This window comes from Diceros bicornis, chromosome 4 (assembly GCF_020826845.1).
Source record: "Diceros bicornis minor isolate mBicDic1 chromosome 4, mDicBic1.mat.cur, whole genome shotgun sequence".
In the NCBI taxonomy this organism is placed as follows: domain Eukaryota; kingdom Metazoa; phylum Chordata; class Mammalia; order Perissodactyla; family Rhinocerotidae; genus Diceros; species Diceros bicornis.
Genome location: NC_080743.1, coordinates 25,720,693 through 25,738,685, shown reverse-complemented (window position 1 = coordinate 25,738,685; position 17,993 = coordinate 25,720,693). Strand labels below are relative to the sequence as shown.

The following is a 17,993-nucleotide window of genomic DNA, read 5'->3' as shown; positions in this document are numbered from 1 at the left end:
GGGAGTGCAAACTGGTGCAGCCACTATGGAAAACAGCATGGAGATTCCTCAAAAAATCAACGATAGAACTACCATATGATCCAGCTATTCCACTGTTAGGTATTTATCCAAAGAACTTGAAAAGACCAATTTGTAAAGGTACATGCACCCATGTGTTCATTGCAGCGTTACTCACAATAGCCAAGACTTGGAAGCAACCTAAGTGCCCATCAAGGGACGAATGGATAAAGAAGATGTGGTATATATACACAATGGAATACTACTCAGCCATAAGAAACGATGAAATCCAGCCATTTGTGACAACATGGATGGACATTGAGGGTATAATGCAAAGTGAAATAAGTCAGAGGGAGAAGGTCAAATACCGTATGATTTCCTTCCTTAAGTAGTAGATAATAACAACAATAAACAAACACATAGGGACAGAGATTGGATTGGTGGTTACCAGAGGGGAAGGGGGGAGGGAGGAGGGTGAAAGGGATAATTTGGTACATGTGTGTGGTGATGAGTTGTAATTAGTATTTGGGTGGTGAATATGATGTAATCTATGCAGAAATAGAAGTATAATGATGTACACCTGAAACTTTTACAATCTTATAAACCAATGTTACTGCAATAAACGAAAAATTTAAAAAAAATAAAAGAAAAGAAAAAGAAATAGAAATAGAAACCATAAAAAAGAACTAAACGGAAATTCTGGAGCTGAAGAATACAATAACTAAACTGAAAAATTCAATAGAGAGCTTCAATAGCAGACTCAATCATTCAGAAGAAAGAATCAATGGCCTTGAAGACAGGTCATTTGAAATTAGCCAGTTAGAGGAACAAAAAGAAAAAGAAAAAGAGTGAGGAAAGCATATGGTACCTATTGGACATTATCAAGCGAAGAAATATATGCATTATGAGAGTCCCAGAAGGAGAAGAGACAGAAATAAGGGCAGAAAGCTTACTTAAAGAAATAATGGCTCAAAATTCCCCAAATCTTGGGAGAAATATGGACATCCATAGTCATAAAACTCAAAGGACCCCAAGCAAGATCAATCGTAGAAGATTACCCCAAGAAACATTATAGTCAAATGCTCAAAATTCAAAGACAAAAAGAGAATTTTGAATGCAGCAAGGGAAAACTGACTTGTTACATACAAGGAAATTGCCATACGGCTGTTGGTGATTTCTCAACAGAAACCTTGCAGTGGGATTCAAAGTGCTGAAAGAAAAGTATGCCAATCAAGAATACTATGCCCAGCAAAGCCGTCTTTCAGAAATGAAGGAGAGACAAAGACAGTTGCAGACAAACAAAATCTGAGGGAAATTCTTCACCTTGTAAAGACTTATCTTACAAGAAATGCTACAGAGGCTTCTACAAGTTGAAACAAAAAGAATGCTAAGTAACAAAATAAAAACATATGAAAGTAAAAATATCACTGATAAATATATAGTCAAATTCAGAATACTCTAATACTGTAATCGTAGTGTGTAAAGCACCTTTAACTCTAGGGGCTAGCCCCATGGTATAGTGGTTAAGTATGCACACTCCGTTGCTGGTGGCCTGCGTTCAGATCCCAGGCGCGCACCGATGCACCGCCTGTCAGCTCATGCTGTGGCGGTGTCCCATACAAAGTGGAGGAAGATGGGCATGGATGTTAGCCCAAGGCCAGTCTTCCTCAGCAAAAAAAAAAAGAGGAGGATTGGCACGGATGTTAGCTCAGGGCTGATCTTCCTCACAAAAAAAAAAAGAGTTGCTTCACTTTTAACTCTAGTATAAAAGTTCAAAGGCAAAGTTATTAAAAATAACTATGGTAGCACTAATTTTTAATAGATACACAATTAAAAGGGACATTCAGTATGACACGAATAGCATAAAATGTGTAGAGGGGTGATGTAAAAGTGTAGAGTTTTTATGTGTGATTCAAGTTAAGTTGTTATCAGCTTAAAATAGACTGTTATAAATATAAGATGGTTTATGTAAATCTCATAGTAGCCACAAAGAAAAACCCTCTATTAGATACATAAATGATATAAATAAAGGAACCAAAGCATACCATTACAAAAAATCAACAAATCACAAAGAAAGAGAGGAAGAAAGGAACAAAGAAACTACAAGACAGTCAGAAAACAATTAGTAAAATGGCAAAAGTAAGTCCTTACCTATCAATTATTACTTTAAAAGTAAGTGGATTAAATTCTCCAATCAAAAGATATAGAGTAGCTGAATGGATAACAAACAAGATCCAACAATATGCTGCCTAAAAGAGACTCATTTTAGCTTTAAGGACACACATAGTCTTAAAGTGAAGAGGTAGAAAAAGATATTCCATGCAAATGGTAACCAAAAGAGAGCAGTGGTGGCTATACATATATCAGACAAAATATACTTTAATTCAAAAACAATCACAAGACACAATGAAGGTCATTGATGATGATAAAGGGGTTAATTCTTCAAGAGAATATAATAATTTCTAAGTATATATGTACCCAACATTGGAGCACTTAAATATATAAAGCAAATATTAACAGATCTGAGAGGAGAAATAGACAGCAATACAATATAGTAGGGAACTTCAATACCCCACTTTTAACAATGATTAGCAGACAATTGTCTCGTCCAAAACATCCATCAGACATTCGGTCAAGGACCTTTTGGCATGCACCAAATATCTGATGAATATTTTGGATAGGACCAAATGTCCTGCAAGGTTAACAATGGAAAGATCATCCAGACAGGAAAACAACAGACTTGAAGAACACTATAGACCAAATGGACCTAACAGATATATACAGAACATTCCATCCAATAGCAGCAGAAACACACTCTTCTCAAGTGCACACAGAACATTCTCCAGAACAGGTCATATGTTAGGCCACATAACAAGTCTTAACAAATTTAAGAAGATTGAAATCATAGGAAGTATCTTTTTCTGACCACAGTAGTACAATTAATGGTACATGCATGGGTTTATTTCTGGCCTCTCTGTTCTGTTCCATTGGTCTATATGTCTGTCTTTATGCCAATACCACACTGTTTTAATTACTGTAGCTTTGTAATATATTTTGAAATCAGGAAGCGTAATGCTCCAGCTCCAGATTTACTTTTCTTTTGCAAGATTGCCTTGGCTATTCTGGGTCTTTTATAGTTCCATATGAATTTTAGGATAGTTTTTCCTATTTCTATAAACAATGCCATTGGGAGACAGGAAATGTCTTTCCATTTATTTGAATCTTCAATTTGCTACACCAATGTCTTGTATTTTTCAGGGTCCACGTCTTTCACTTCTGTGGTTAAGTTTATTCCTAAGGATTTTATTTCTTTTTGATAATATAGGCATCCATCAGAGATATTTCAGGTTTGGTTTCAGATGTAAATATATATTTATTTATATATTACACACACAAACACACACACATACATATAGATCACTGCAATAATGCAAATATCACAGTAAAGTGAGTCACATGAATTTTTTGGTTTCCCAGTGCATATAAAAGTTATGTTTACACTACACTGCAGTCTATTAAGTGTGCAATAACATTATGTCTAAAAAAACACTATACACACCTTAATTAAAAATACTTTATTGCTAAAAAATTCTAACCATCATCTGAGCCTTCAGCAAGTTGTAATACTTTTGCTGGTGAAGGGTCTTGTAAAACACAATATCTGTGAAGCACAATAAAGTGAAGTGCAATAAAATGAGGTATGCCTGCATTGTATGTGGGATCGTTTTCTTAATTTGATTTTCAGATTGTTAATTGTCAGTGTATAGAAATGCAATTTTTGTATGTTGATTTTGTATCCTGTAACTTTGTTGACTTCATTTATTAGTTCTAACAGTTTTTACTGAGTTTAAGGTTTTCTACATTTAGGATCATGGCTTATGCAGAGATAATTTTATTCTTCCTTTCTGATTTGGATTTCTTGTATTTCTCTTTCTTGTCTAATTGCTCTGGCTAGGACTCCAGTACTATGTTGAATAGAAGTGGTAAGAATGGGTATACTTGTCTTGTTCCTAATCTTAGAGGAAAAGCTGTCAGCTTTTCATCATTGAGTGTGATGTTAGTTGTGGTCTTGTCTTATATGGCATGTATTTTGTTGAAGTACATTCCTTCTATCCTTAATTTATTGAGTGTTTTTATCAGGAAAGAATGTTGAATTTTGTCAAATGCTTTATGTGCCTATATTGAGATGATCATATGATTTTCACCCTTCATTCTGTTAATGTGGTGTATCACATTTATTGATTTGCATATGTTGAACTATCCTTGCATTCCTGGCATATATCAACTAATATTTGACAATGGTGCCAAGAATACACAATGGAGAAAGCACAGTCTCTTCAATAAATGGTGTTAGGAAAATTGAATAGACATATGCAAAAGAAAATGAAATTGAACACCAACTTTACACCATACATAAAAATCAACTCAAAATGGATTAAAGACTTCAATATAAGACCTAAAACTGTAAACTCCTAGAAGAAAATAGGGCAAAAGCCTTCTTGACATTGGTCTTGACAATGATTTCTTGGATATGACACCAAAAATACAGGCAATAAAAGCAAAATAGACGAGTGAGACTACATCAAACCAAAAAGCTTCTGCACAGCAAAGGAAACAATCAACAGAATGAAAAAGTAACCTATGGAATGAGAGAAAATATTTGTAAAACATGTATCTGATAAGGGGTTGATTTCCAAAATATATAAGCAATTCCTGCAACTCAACACAAATAACTTGATTAACAATGGGCAAAGGACTTGAATAGACATTTCTCTAAAGAAGACATTCAAATGGCCAACATATGAAAATCTACTCAACATCACTAATAATCAGGAAATGCAAATCAAAACTACAGTGAGATATCACTTCATACTTATTAGAGAGGTATTATCAAAAAAAAAAGGATTACAAATGTTGGCGAGGATGTGAAGAAATTGGAACCCTTATACACTGTTAATGGGAATGTAAAATGGTGCAACAACTGTGAAAAATAATACGGAGGTTCCTCAAAAAATTAAACATAGGACTACCAACAATCCTAACAATCCAAAATAGGATCCAACAATCCTACTTCTGGTTATATATACATAAGAATTGAAATCAGTATCTTGAAGAGATATCTGCACTCTTGTGTTCATTGCCGCATTACTCACAATAGCCAAGATATGGAAACAACCCAAGTGTCCATCGATAGATTAATGGATAAAGGAAATGTGCTATATATATATATTCTATGGAATATTATTCAGCCTTAAAAAGAAGGAAATCCTGCCATTTGCAACAACATGGACGAACTTGGAGGACATTATGCTACGTGAAATAAGCCAGTTACAAAAGGACAAATATTGTGCATTTCCACTCATATGAGGTATCTAAAATCATCAAAACCACAGGAGCAGAGAATACAACAGTGGTTGCCAGGGGTCTAGGGATGGGGTGGGGATGGGGAGGTACTGTCCAATGGGTATAAAGTTTCAGTTATGCTAGATGAAACAGTTCTTGATATCTGCTGTACAACATAATGCCTACACAGTCATGCGTCACAACGACAGGGATACGTTCTGAGAAATGCATCATTAGGCAATTTCGTCATTGTGTGAACATCATAGACTGTATTTACACACACCTAGATGGTATAGCCTACTACACACCTAGGCTATATGGTATAGTCTATTGCTCCTAGGCTACAAACCTGTACAGCACGTTACTGTACTGAATACTATGGGCATTTGTAACACAATAGTAAGTATTTGTGGATCTAAACGTATCTAAACGTAGACTGTACAGCAAAAATACAGTTTAAAAGATTTAAAAAATGGTACATGTGTATAGTGAACTTACCATGAATGGAGCTTACAGAACTAGAAGTTGCTTTGAGTGAGTCAGTGGTCAGGGAATGTGAAGGCCTAGGACATTACTGTAACTACTGTAGACTTTATAAATACTGTACACCTAGGATACACTAAATCTATAAATTAACCTTAGCTTACTGTAACTTTTTTACTTTATAAATTTTTTTAATTTTTTGACTCTTCCTATAACACTTACCTTAAAATACAAACACATTGTACAACTATACAAAAACATTTTCTTTCTTTATATCCTTATTCCATAAGCTTTTTACTATTTTTCAAAAATTTTTTTTTTACTTTTTAAACTTTTTCATTAAAAACTAAGACACAAACACACACATCAGCCTAGGCCTACACAGTGTCAGGAACATCAATATCACTGTCTTCCACCTCCACATCTTGTCCCACTGGAAGGTCTTTGGGGTAACAACGTGCAGGGAGCTGTCATCTCCTATGCTAACAATACCTTGTCCTGGAATACCTCCTGAAGAACCTGCCTGAGGTCTTTCTTGAGGAAGTGTCATTCTTTTCAGAAATATGTCCATGGTGTTTTACTTCTTCTTTTACCACAGATTTTTTTGTAAGCAGATAATGAACTATGAACACTCATCTCTATCAATGAAAACCATTCAGTGTTGGGGTCCATGTTTTCAAACTTTTTAAGGATCTTGTCGAGGCCTGCAAAAGCTTCTGATAAACCCTTCACTGTGAATTTTCTTGGAGGTTCTTCTTCTTTTTCTTATCCCACAATTTCCTTTTCCTTTGACTCTTCTTCAGCTATGCATTTCTGTTCCAGTTTCAACAACTCCTCATTAGTCAATTCCTCAGGAACCACCTCCAGGACCTCCTCACTGTCATCCTCATCCATTCCCAGGTTAAAGTTGCTTGCCATCACAACCATAGCCTTGTCGATTTTTGCAACCTCCTCCTTATCCTGGGAAAATCCTTTGAGGTCAAGGACAAATCTCGAGTGTCTTCTTCCAGATGCCATTCATACACTCCTTGGTGACATCACCCCAAGCCCAAGCAAAATTCTTGATGCAGTTATAGATGTTGTAATCCTGCCAGAATTGCATCAGTGTCTTCCTCAGTTGCAGCAATAGCCTGGACAAAGGTCCTCCTCAGACAGCAGGCCTTAAGAGTTGCTATAACTCCTTGATCTACTTTTTACATCCAAGAGCTGATGTTTGGATGGAAAAACTCTGCTTTGATGCTGGGATGAAGATCGCCAACAAAAGGAGGATGTCTGGGAGCATTACCAACAATAAGCAAAATCTTGAAAGGTATGTTATTCTCCAAGCAGTACTTCTCCATTTCACTGGCATAGCAATTCAGGAGGGCATCTTCGAAGAGGAGCTGGGTCACCCATGACTTCTTGCTCCTGTACTACACTGGCAGTGTGTCCTTACTAATATGTTTGAAAGTCCGGGGGTTCTCACTGTGCCAGATCACAAAAGGTTTAAATTTGTAACCTGCAACATTGCCCCCAAGCAAAACTGTTATTAGGTCCTTAAAAGCCTTGAAATTGAGTATTGACTTGGCCTCTTTACAGATGAAAGTCCTCTCAGGAGTCCATTTCTAGAATAAGGAGATTTCCTCCATATTGAATATTTGCTCTGGCAAGTAATCTTCCTCCACAATCAGCTTATCTAGAGTCTCAAAAACTTCTTCAGCTGCCTTCACATCAGCACTCACAGACTCACCACCCACTTTGACATTACGTAATGAATAACGACTCTGGAATTGCTTAAACCACCCAGAGCTAGCAGTAAATTCAACATCACAGTCAGGTCCAGTCTTTTCTTTCAACATTGCAAACAAACTTTTTGCGCTGCTGTGATCATCACGCTGCTGACAGGGATACGCTTCTGTGTCTGATCTTCAATCCAGGTCATTAGAAGTTTCCCCATGTCTGATATAGGCCCTTCCTGAATTTTTGTTAGTCTTGCTACCTTCAGTGAAGCAGATCCTTTAACAGCTTCCGTCACTTTGTTCTTGTTCAAGATCATAGCTATGGTGGAATGGGACATGCCTGACGGGCGAGCAATAACCATTGCTGATTTTCCACTTCATAGTCCTTAATCACTTTTAATTTCGTTTCCAGGTCAGTCACTCAACATGGCCTCTTAGTAGTGGATTTTGTATGCCTAGAGGCCATGATGAGCAAAACAACATGAGATTAAATCAAGCAAAAGAGAAAATGATAAAATTGGGAGACATGGTAAACACGAGAGGTATGAGGCTGCTGCTGCTGCCATAACACAATATACTGTTCTACAGTAAACCTTTTTTTCCTATAAGTAGAAACAGTACACTCTAAAATAAAATAAACAGTATAATAAATATATAAACCAGTAACATAGTCATTTATTATCGTTATCAAGCATTATATACTGTACATGATTGTATGTGCTATACTTTTACACAATTGGCAGCACAGTAGGTTTGTTTACACCAGCATCACCACAAACTCGTGAGGAATACATTGTTCCATGACATTACAAAGGCTATGATGTCACTAGGCGATAGGAATTTTTCAGGTCTGTTACAAATTATGGGACCCCCGTTGTATATGCCGTCTGTCATTGACTGAAATGTCATTATGCAGCACATCCTTGATAGTTAAAAATATGGTATTGTGCACTTCAAAATTTGTTAAGTGGGGCCAGCCCAGTGGCGTAGTGGTTAAGTTCGCACACTCTGCTTCAGCGTCCCGGGTTAGCGGGTTCAGATTCTGGGCGCAGACCTACATACAGCTCATCAAGTCATGTTGAGGCAGTGTCCTGCATACAAAGTAGAGGAAGACTGGCGTAGATGTTAGCTCAGGGAAAATCTTCCTCAAGCAAAAAGTGGAAGATTGGCAATGGATGTCAGCTCAGGGCCAATCTTCCTCACCAAAAAAAAAAAAAAACTGTTAAGAGAGTAGAAATCATGTTTAGCGTTCTTACCACCAAAAAGGGGGATGGGGTTAGGAAAACAGATATGTCCATTACCTTGGTTGTGGTGATGATATCATGAGTTTATGCACAAGTCCAAACTCATCAAATTGTACACATTAAATGAATACAATTCTTTGTATGTCAATTATACCTCATTAAGCCATTTAAAAAAGTTCTGGAACACAATTCTTGAGATCCAGGTGGTTCCTCCTGACTGGTGGATTTAACAAGCATTTAAAGAAGAAACAATACCAATTGTACATAATTTCCTCCAGAAAATAGAAGAGGGAACATTTCCCAAATCATTTTACAGGGGCAGCATTGTCCTGATACCACAATCAAACAAGCAAAAAAAGAACAGTATAAAAAAGAAAACTACAGCTCATTATCTCTCATGAACATATATGCAAAAATCTTCAGTGAAATATTAGCAAGTTGAATCCAGCAATGTATAAAAATAATGCACCTCAATCAAGCGGGGTTTATCCTGTGAATGCAAGGCTAGTTCAAAATCAATGAATGTAATTCACCATCCTAAAAGCCTAGTGAAGAAAAACCACTTAATTATGTAAACAAATGCAGAAAATCCTTGACAAAATACGATATCTATTTATGATAAAACTCTCAGCAACCTAGGAGTAAAAGTGAATTTCTTCAAGCTAAGAAAATGCATCTACAAAAACCTACAGCTAACATCATAGTTAATGATGAAAAACTGAATGTTTTGCCCCTAACTCTGGAATAAAGCAAGGATGTCTACTCTCACCATTTCTGTTCAACATTATACTGAAAGTCTTAGCACTATATGGCAAGAAAAGGAAATAAAAGGCAGATAGATCAGAAAGGATAAAACTGTCTTTATTCTCTGACAAAATGATTATCTATATAGAAAATCCCAGAGAATCTACAAAAAAAACCTCTTAGAACTAATAAGTGAGTTTAATGGGGTCATAAGACACAAGATCAACACACAAAAATCAATCTTCAATTGTATTTTTATATACAAGCAATGAACAACGGGAAACCAGAATTTAAAAAACAATGCCATTTACAACAGCTACCAAAAAAATGAAATACTTAGGTATAAATCTAACAAAAGATGTACAGGGTCTCTATGTTGAAAACCATTCTAAGACTAAGAGATTACAGGATAGATCATGATCCATGAATCTCCTTAGATTCCATCTCCCTAGTAGTTTTTACAATGTTCCTTCTAGTCACTGTAGCGTAGAAAGTTCAAGACCCTTTTTCTAGAGTTAGCCCTAACAAAAGCATGTGCTCAACACTGGTTAAGTTCCACTGAGCACTGAAAATATGTCCATTGTTGTGTTAGGCTTTTATCCAAATAGAAAAAGGAAAAAATATGGCCCAGAGCTCAGAATGCCAAATCATATGCCTACCATATACAAACACATATCCCACCCTTCCCATCCATTGGGAGTTCCTTGACAAAGAGGAAGTCATAGAACACAAGACAGGCACTCAACCAGTTTTTATTATGGAGATTTTTTTCCAGCTCATTTCCAAAACAGTCCCCCTAGGGAGTTAGATGAGACCACAGGGAAACAGCAATTGTTTGCGCTAAAGGGATTTATTCATTCAAAAGTCACTTGTTCAATACCTACCAGGTACTCTGCCAAAGACTGGGAAACATAGGTGTAGCCCCTCTCTTAAGGAGCTAACAATCCAGTGGTGAATACAGATATTAAACAAATAAACACAGAAAATTAAATACCCAGGAAATTGAGGGGAGAGGGTTTCTATGACTTAGGAAGGAGTTGATATAATTCCTCTACACCAAGATACCTCAGATGGCTCCTTCGTATGTCTTAACCATGTTTCCCCTTATCAGCCAATTAGTAGAAAAAAAGAAATGCAAATTGAGAGGGCAGGACAGGAAGAGAGAGAAATTGAGGGAGCAAGAGGCCTATCACCTGGCCCCCAAACATAACTTGAACAGTGTATCACGCACTCAGCATCTCCATCTTTTTGAGTGAATGGGGAAGTGCATGAAATGAAGAAGACAACGTGCTCCATCTAGTGGCCAACATTTTAATTTTTCTTCACGGTATTTGATCACCACCTTACATCTTCTGAGTTGGTTTGTTCATATTTACTGCCTATCTCCAGACCCCTCTGCTAGAATGTAAGCTCCGTGTGGGCAGGAACTTTGTCTACTTCGTTCATCATGAATCAGCAGAGTCCAGAAGGGTGCCAGGCACACAGTAAACACTCCATACAATAAGTACTTTTAGACATATGAACGAACATCTTATATACACTGTTTATCATCCCAACTCCATTCCTGATGTTTCTCCTTAAAAGTTTATCATTTGCTGGGGCTGGCCCCGTGGCTTAGAGGTTAAGTGCGCGCGCTCCGCTACTGGCAGCCTGGGCTCGGATCTGGGCGCGCACCAACACACTGCTTGCCAGGCCATGCTGAGGCCGCGTCCCACATGCAGCAACTAGAAGGATGTGCAACTATGACATACAACTATCTACTGGGGCATTGGAGAGAAAGAGGGAAAAAATAAAAAAGGAAGAGGATTGGCATGGATGTTAGCTCAGGGCTGATCTTCCTCACACAAAAAAATAAAAAAGTTTATCATTTGATCATTTAACATCTTATTGAATGTCACAGGAATTTGATAGTTATTCATATTATTGTATTATTTCGAGTAGACTCTTCTCCTGCTCTCGCTCCACAAAGGATTTCATCATAATCCCTTCTTTACAGACCTAGAGAACCTGGTGTTGATTTACATTCCTGCCATTGCTCTGGGGATCTACCTGGCATAAAGCATGTAGTACTGACTTTGGAGCGGCAGCGCCAAAAGGACATTGCACACTATGACAAATTGGGGGAGCAAAAGGTAGCCCCATAGAAATTCCCCAGGAGCTGAGAACCTACAGATAGCCTGCAAGACAGAGGCCTCTGAAAGCTTAAGAGCTCCATCATGAATGTGAACCAGGAATTCCAGAACCAAAGTCAGATTGAGAAAGGAAACACGACATGTTCCTGAGAAGAGCAATTTCTTCCAGGTTCTAATGCACTGATGCTTGCATGTGTAGCAACATTCTCTAACACTATTAGCCAGAAGCCACATACCTAGTCCATGCCTTGAAGGGCACAGTACTTGCCAAAGTTTTCACTAAGAACAATTTTTATTATTATTATTATATCTTACACATGGACCCAATGTTTTGGATAACTTTCTTCCTACCAAACTGATTTGTAAAGTCAAAATTCATTTTCTCTTTTTAAAAGTTGTTCAAAGACTGTGAAGACTTTCTGATCGGCTTGAGTAACCAATGCTATGAGTTAAATTGCTCTAAATCCAGCCAAATGTGTGTGTAGATAGACAGACAGGGAGACAGACAGACAAATAAATAGATACATAGTTAGCCTGGGCAGCCTTTTCTGTGGGTAAAGTACAATTTCTACTACAGTTTTTGAAATATTTAAACTAATAATGTTTGTACAGCTATTATAACCTGGCTGGAAAGCATTAATTTACTATAATAATACACACACACAAAAACGATTGCATTTAAAATAGATACATGAGGTTGAAAACTGAACGTAATTCTTTTTTTGACAAATATAACTGTATATATTTAAAATATACAACGTAGTGATTTGATATATATATACATTGTAGAATGATTACAAGATCAAGGTAATTACCACATCCATCACCTCACATACCACAGTTAACTCTGTGTGTGTGTGTGTGTGTGTATGTGTGTGTGTGTATGTGGTGAGAATGCTTAAGATCTACTCTCAGCAACTTTCAAGAACGTAACTCGTTACAGCAGGAATGTAAGGTGAAAAAGGCTTTAGGAACTTACAAATCCACCTTAAGTGGGTTTTTTCCCCCTATGGCTGGTCCTTCTTAGTACTGTTCTAGGGCTATGAGATAAAGGAAGAAGGTAGTTCTGCTGGCCTCACTCTTAGCACCTAGAAGGGACAGATGCCTTTTGAGAAGCATTTCCAGATAATGAGGCATCGCTTCTCCTCCCTGACACTCCTGTGTTGTCACTGGAAGGACCATGTAAAAGTAGAGTGGGATGCCTTTGGTGAGCAACCTGAAGAGTGAGTAAACCATCACAGCCATACTATGATTGTATATCAGAAAGTCCACGTGAAAGAGTTAAAGGGGCCGGCCTAGTGGCGCAAGTGGTTAAGTGCGCGCACTCCGCTGCAGCAGCCCAGGGTTCGCAGGTTCGGATCCCGGGCGCCACCAATGCACTGCTTGGCAAGCCATGCTGTGGAGGCATCCCATATAAAGTAGAGGAAGATGGGCATGGATGTTAGCCCAGGGCCAGTCTTCCTCAGCAAAAAGAGGAGGATTGGCAGATGTTAGCACAGGGCTGATCTCCTCACACACACACACAAAAAGAGTTAAACAAAACTGAAGCTGATTTCTCTCTCACGTAAGTACAGTAGGTCCAGGGCTGGAGTGGCGGCTCCATGACGTCAGGGCTCAGGCTCCCTCTCTCCCATCCTATTGCTCCAGCATCTTCAACTTGCAAATTCCACCTGCTGGTCCAGGAGGGCTGCAGCCATCATGTCAGCGCTTCAACTGTCAGGGAAACCAAAAAGCCAAGAGAGTGAGAAGGGCATACTACCCCTTTAAGACTTTTCCTGGAAGAAGCACATACAGTTTCCACATATATCCCACTGGCCAGGATTTAATCTTATGGCGAACTCAGCTACAACAGAGGCTGGAAATGCAGTCTTCATACCAAGCACTCACATACTCTGCTGAAATTTGGGGGTCCTATTACTACAGAGGAAGAGAAAACTAAATATTGAGAAATAACTAGCAGCTCAGTCCTAAAGATTCTCTTTCCCTTCATCTCAGGGAAAAATGTTATGGTACTTACTAAGAACCAAGTACTGTTCTCAGTTTTATTAGGTCTAATAAATCATTCAATCCTCAAAATAGTGCTATAAGTAATAATTATCCAGATTTTACAGATAAGGAAATTGAAGCACATAGAAATGAAGCAACTTGCCCAAGGTTACACATCTAGAAAATGGCAGAGCTGGGATTAGAACCAGACAGTTTGGCTTACCCACTATGCTATACTGCCTTCTCTCTGCTATATTTCAGAAGATTTTCAGTCCTCTATATAAGGCAATGGAAAAGGCTTTATCTATATAAGGAAGATACTGTCTTTTTATTTAGAAAACAAAAGCAGAAGGTATAAGGAAAATACACCTATTGGCTATTAATTCCAGGGAGTCACTTACATTTCTCTTTTAAACACCAACATGAGTTTAAAGAATGACACAATGCTTAACATACGAACACAGGATTCAAATGCCCAGCATTTGGACAGTCAGTCATTTAACGAACAAGCATGTAAACCAATAACAATATGGAACAAAATAAAATTCTTACCAAGCAAGGGGGTTCACTACCCAACACATATAGGAGCCAATACTATGGCACCAGCTTTGGAGAAAAGAAAGAGAAGAGCTTTATTGTGAGGTCAACCAGCAAAGCGACAGGAGGCAAAGCTCTCATATCTACCTCTCCAATCCAGGGTTCAGGGTGAAATTTAAGGAGTTAGGGGCTCCTAAGCTGTATCTAGGCCCCTGGAAGCTGACTGGCTAGTCTCAAATCAGTCCATAATCAAGCTACTTGGGCTGCTGGAAGTCAGGTTTTCCTTACTGAAGGACTTCTTGCTTCATAAAGGGCTCAGGTAGCAACATTTCTGAAAATTCTTGGTTCTGGGGTCATCCTGAGGCTATGGGTTTCCACCTGGCACATGTGCAGCGCTGTCTCTGTTATTGAGCAAGGTTTGATTAATCAAAAACCTGTTTTAAGGAAGCAAAACTAATTCAAGCTGGTCAACGTTTTATGTGCTGTTTCAAAATCAAACAGACCCCTGAGAGGGCCTGGGCCCATGGCCAAGTGGTTAAAGTTCCACATACTCTGCTTCGGAGGTCCAGGTTCTCGGGTTCGGATCCCAGGTGCAGACCTACTCCCCTCACTGGTCATGCTGTGGTGGTGTCCCACATATAAATTAGAGGAAGATGGGCACAGATGTTAGCTCAGGGCTAATCTTCCTCAAGCAAAAAAAGAGGAAGATGGGCAACAGATGTTAGCTCAGGGCAAATCTTCCTCAGCAAAAAAAACAAAAACAAAAACAAAAGACCCCTGAGAACAAGATGGACTCTCTGTGGCTAACGGGGACCTTAAAACAAAATGGAGTGAAGCAGCCATAATGGGACCGAACGCAGTCATGTAGTCTGTTCTTGGAAAAACCACAGAACGCGCTCTTAAGCTTGGAGTCTGCCAGCGTTCCTGATTTTACAAAGCCCCTAACAGCCACTCAGACCTAACCAATAAAACTGTGACCTGCGTCAACAAAACAGGATTAAGCAGGCTTGCATCCCTCATTTGTACTAGTGGACCTGGCTTGCATCTCTCATTGCATAAACAGGACTGAGTGGGAACGGGGAACCTGGGCGGAAACATTTTCTATAAAGGCAGCCCCCTTTTCTTTGTTCTCCCAGAGCATACTTTTGATTTGCTGCACATGGCATGTCTCTCCAGTTTGCAAACTGTATGAGCAATAAAACTTTCCTAACTAAATTCTTGTATTCTAGAGATTTTTGTTGACAACAACAACAAGAGATGGGAAACCAAATGCACTTACCTTTTCTCTCTACTTAAGCCCCACTAAAACAGCAGTAGGGAGATCCAAGTAAGTCATAAACCCACAAGAACAAAAACAACAAAGGGAAGGACAGTTGTAACAAAATGATAGAAGTAAGAAAGCAGATGGGCAGGGAGTAACTGACAGCAGATTCAAACATGCTGAATCCTAGACAGTCATGAAGAAAGCCAAAAAAAGGAACCAGATTTCCCCCAACAGAACTCTCCAAAGGCTCACGACTAAAAACAGGAGGACCACTTAAATGACTTTCTAAGAAACAACTACCTCTCTAGACCCCTACCCCTGGTCTGCAGAGGCCCACCAATTGGTCCTCCTTCACCTCAGCAAGAGATTAGCAGTTTATACTCTGAAGAGGGTAAGCAGAGAGTGTGAATTAGGAGAAATCGGGCCTAGTTGATGGTGGAGGGACAGTGCTGAAATACCGGTAATTAGTGAATGTCAGCATAACGAATGTGGAGCTCCTTAGCCCTCTTTCTCTCCTCTGCCATCCCCCTAGTCCTCGCCAACATCATCTCTCACTCGAACAACCTCCCATAGAGCTTCCTGCTTCTACACTTGCCTGCCCACGAGTCCCTTCTCCAAGGCAGCTAGAGGATCTTTAAAAAATGGAATTAAGATTACATTATTCCTCTGCTTAAGATTTTCCAATGGCTGCTTCAGAATAAAATCTAAACTCCTTTCTGTGGTCTTCAAGGCTCTGCATGACTGGCCCCTGCCTTTCTCTCTGCCCTAACCTGGAATCACTTTTTGCCCCAAATCACTATGTTTTAAACACACTGGTCTCTCTCTTACTCCTTGAACATGCCAAGTTTGTTACCATATCAGGGCCTTTTCAACTGCTGTTTTCCTTTCCAGAATCAATTTTTGCAAGGTTGCCTCTTCTTCATTCATTCTGGGTTCAAACGTCACCTCATCAAATAAGCCTTTCGTGACCATCCTGTTTAAACTGTCTGCTGTCTCCACTCCTCCCTGCTTCTCTCATAACACTCACCACCCACTGAAGTCATTGTTTACATTTACTTGTCTATTGTCTGTTTCTCCCTCTGTAAGGCTTAAGACTCACACTTGTTCTGCCTCGTGTTCCCCAGTAGCCTCAGCACCTATGTCCTCAATTTGTATTCGTTCAATGCAAGAAAAAGAAAAGCAGCACCTGGCATCGGGAACTGAACTGACACTTACCCTGAAGGCTTCAGTGCTGTTAGGAACTAGCCGTCGTGTTCCCTCGTGAAACATAACAATCTGTCGGAACACTGACATCAAAGTCGCTCTGTGATCATGATGAAGTGGGACAACAGACAAGATCACTTAATAATCTTCTCTACACACAGATAAAAGCAAGGCCACTGTGCAAACAACAAAAATATCCAACTTCCTCCTCTACCAACAAGTAAAACTGTTGCTTTTTTACCAGTTACAGATTTAGCCTTGCAATTTCCCTCCCTTGTCCTACATAAGATGTATTATGATACCCAATCTTATAATTACCCCCACTTTCTGACAGCATCCAAAACAGAACAAATCTCCATTTCCTTGAACCCTCTCCCTAAATCACCTAATACAAGCCCAGATCCTAGCAGAAGCCATTTCTAACACTCTGTCATTGAAATGACCCACAGTTCCCCAAGGTGTGTGTTCCCCCTCTTTACAATGAGTAATAAACCCAACTTTCTGACTATAGGTGTGCTCCTGGTGGTCTTCTGGCTGGATAGTATTGACAAATGAATACCCCTCACCAGAGCTCACAATCTAGGGGCAGATTCTCTATCGGACACAATAATTTCTCCATTCACCTAACCTCTTCTGAACCTCCTTCAACAAAAGATCCTCTTTGTTCTTTGCTCTAGGCCTGAAGAGCAATGCTACTGCCATTCCCATTCCATCTCTCCTCTCATCTTCTTAAAACAGGAGAGGAAGAAAATCTAATTATGAAACTTGATTCTTAACAGAAGCTCTCCCTTTGTCAACACCACCCTCCCCAAAGGAGTAATTCATGGTGTTCCTTTTTCTCTTAGCTGATTTTTTTCCCTCACTTTCAGTGTCACTTATTTTCCTCCTTCAGTCTGACCTCCCCTTTTCATTCTCAGCTCTCTGATCAAACTTATTTTACTGTTCAGGAATATAAAGTTCTTCAGCTTTCTTTTCCACCCGCAGCACACGTGATAAACACACCTACAAACCCTTTTGCACATCCTCTTTAGCTTTGCCCTCTCTCCGGCACCTTCCAACATTGTTCTAACTACAATCCTCTCCTTGCCTAACCTCTGTGGCCCCATAGCTTGCCTTTGCTTCAAATCAATCTTTGCCCTATAACCTACTCCAACCCAGTCACACATATCCAGTTAGAGCCCTGGCCCTAAATTGCATACCCAATCCCAGGCCTTACCCAGGCCAGTCTCTATCCCGCCGCCCTAACTGGCCCCTACCTCCACGGGCCCTGTCAGGTCCCGGATGCCGCCTGTCCTCACAGTCAATAGGGCCTTGAGCCCAGATCTCATAGCTAATCCCGGGC

At 39.3% G+C, this 17,993-nt stretch overlaps 1 long non-coding RNA gene across 1 annotated transcript; it reads right to left on the bottom strand.

Annotated features, from left to right (window-relative positions):
• Window positions 1–12,358: 12,358 nt before the first annotated feature.
• Window positions 12,359–17,971, bottom strand: LOC131404139 (uncharacterized). Its single transcript, XR_009219734.1, has 3 exons — window positions 17,908–17,971; window positions 16,664–16,723; window positions 12,359–13,374 (listed from the first exon to the last, which is right to left on the bottom strand). It is a non-coding gene; the product is annotated as an uncharacterized LOC131404139 (long non-coding RNA).
• Window positions 17,972–17,993: the final 22 nt, after the last annotated feature.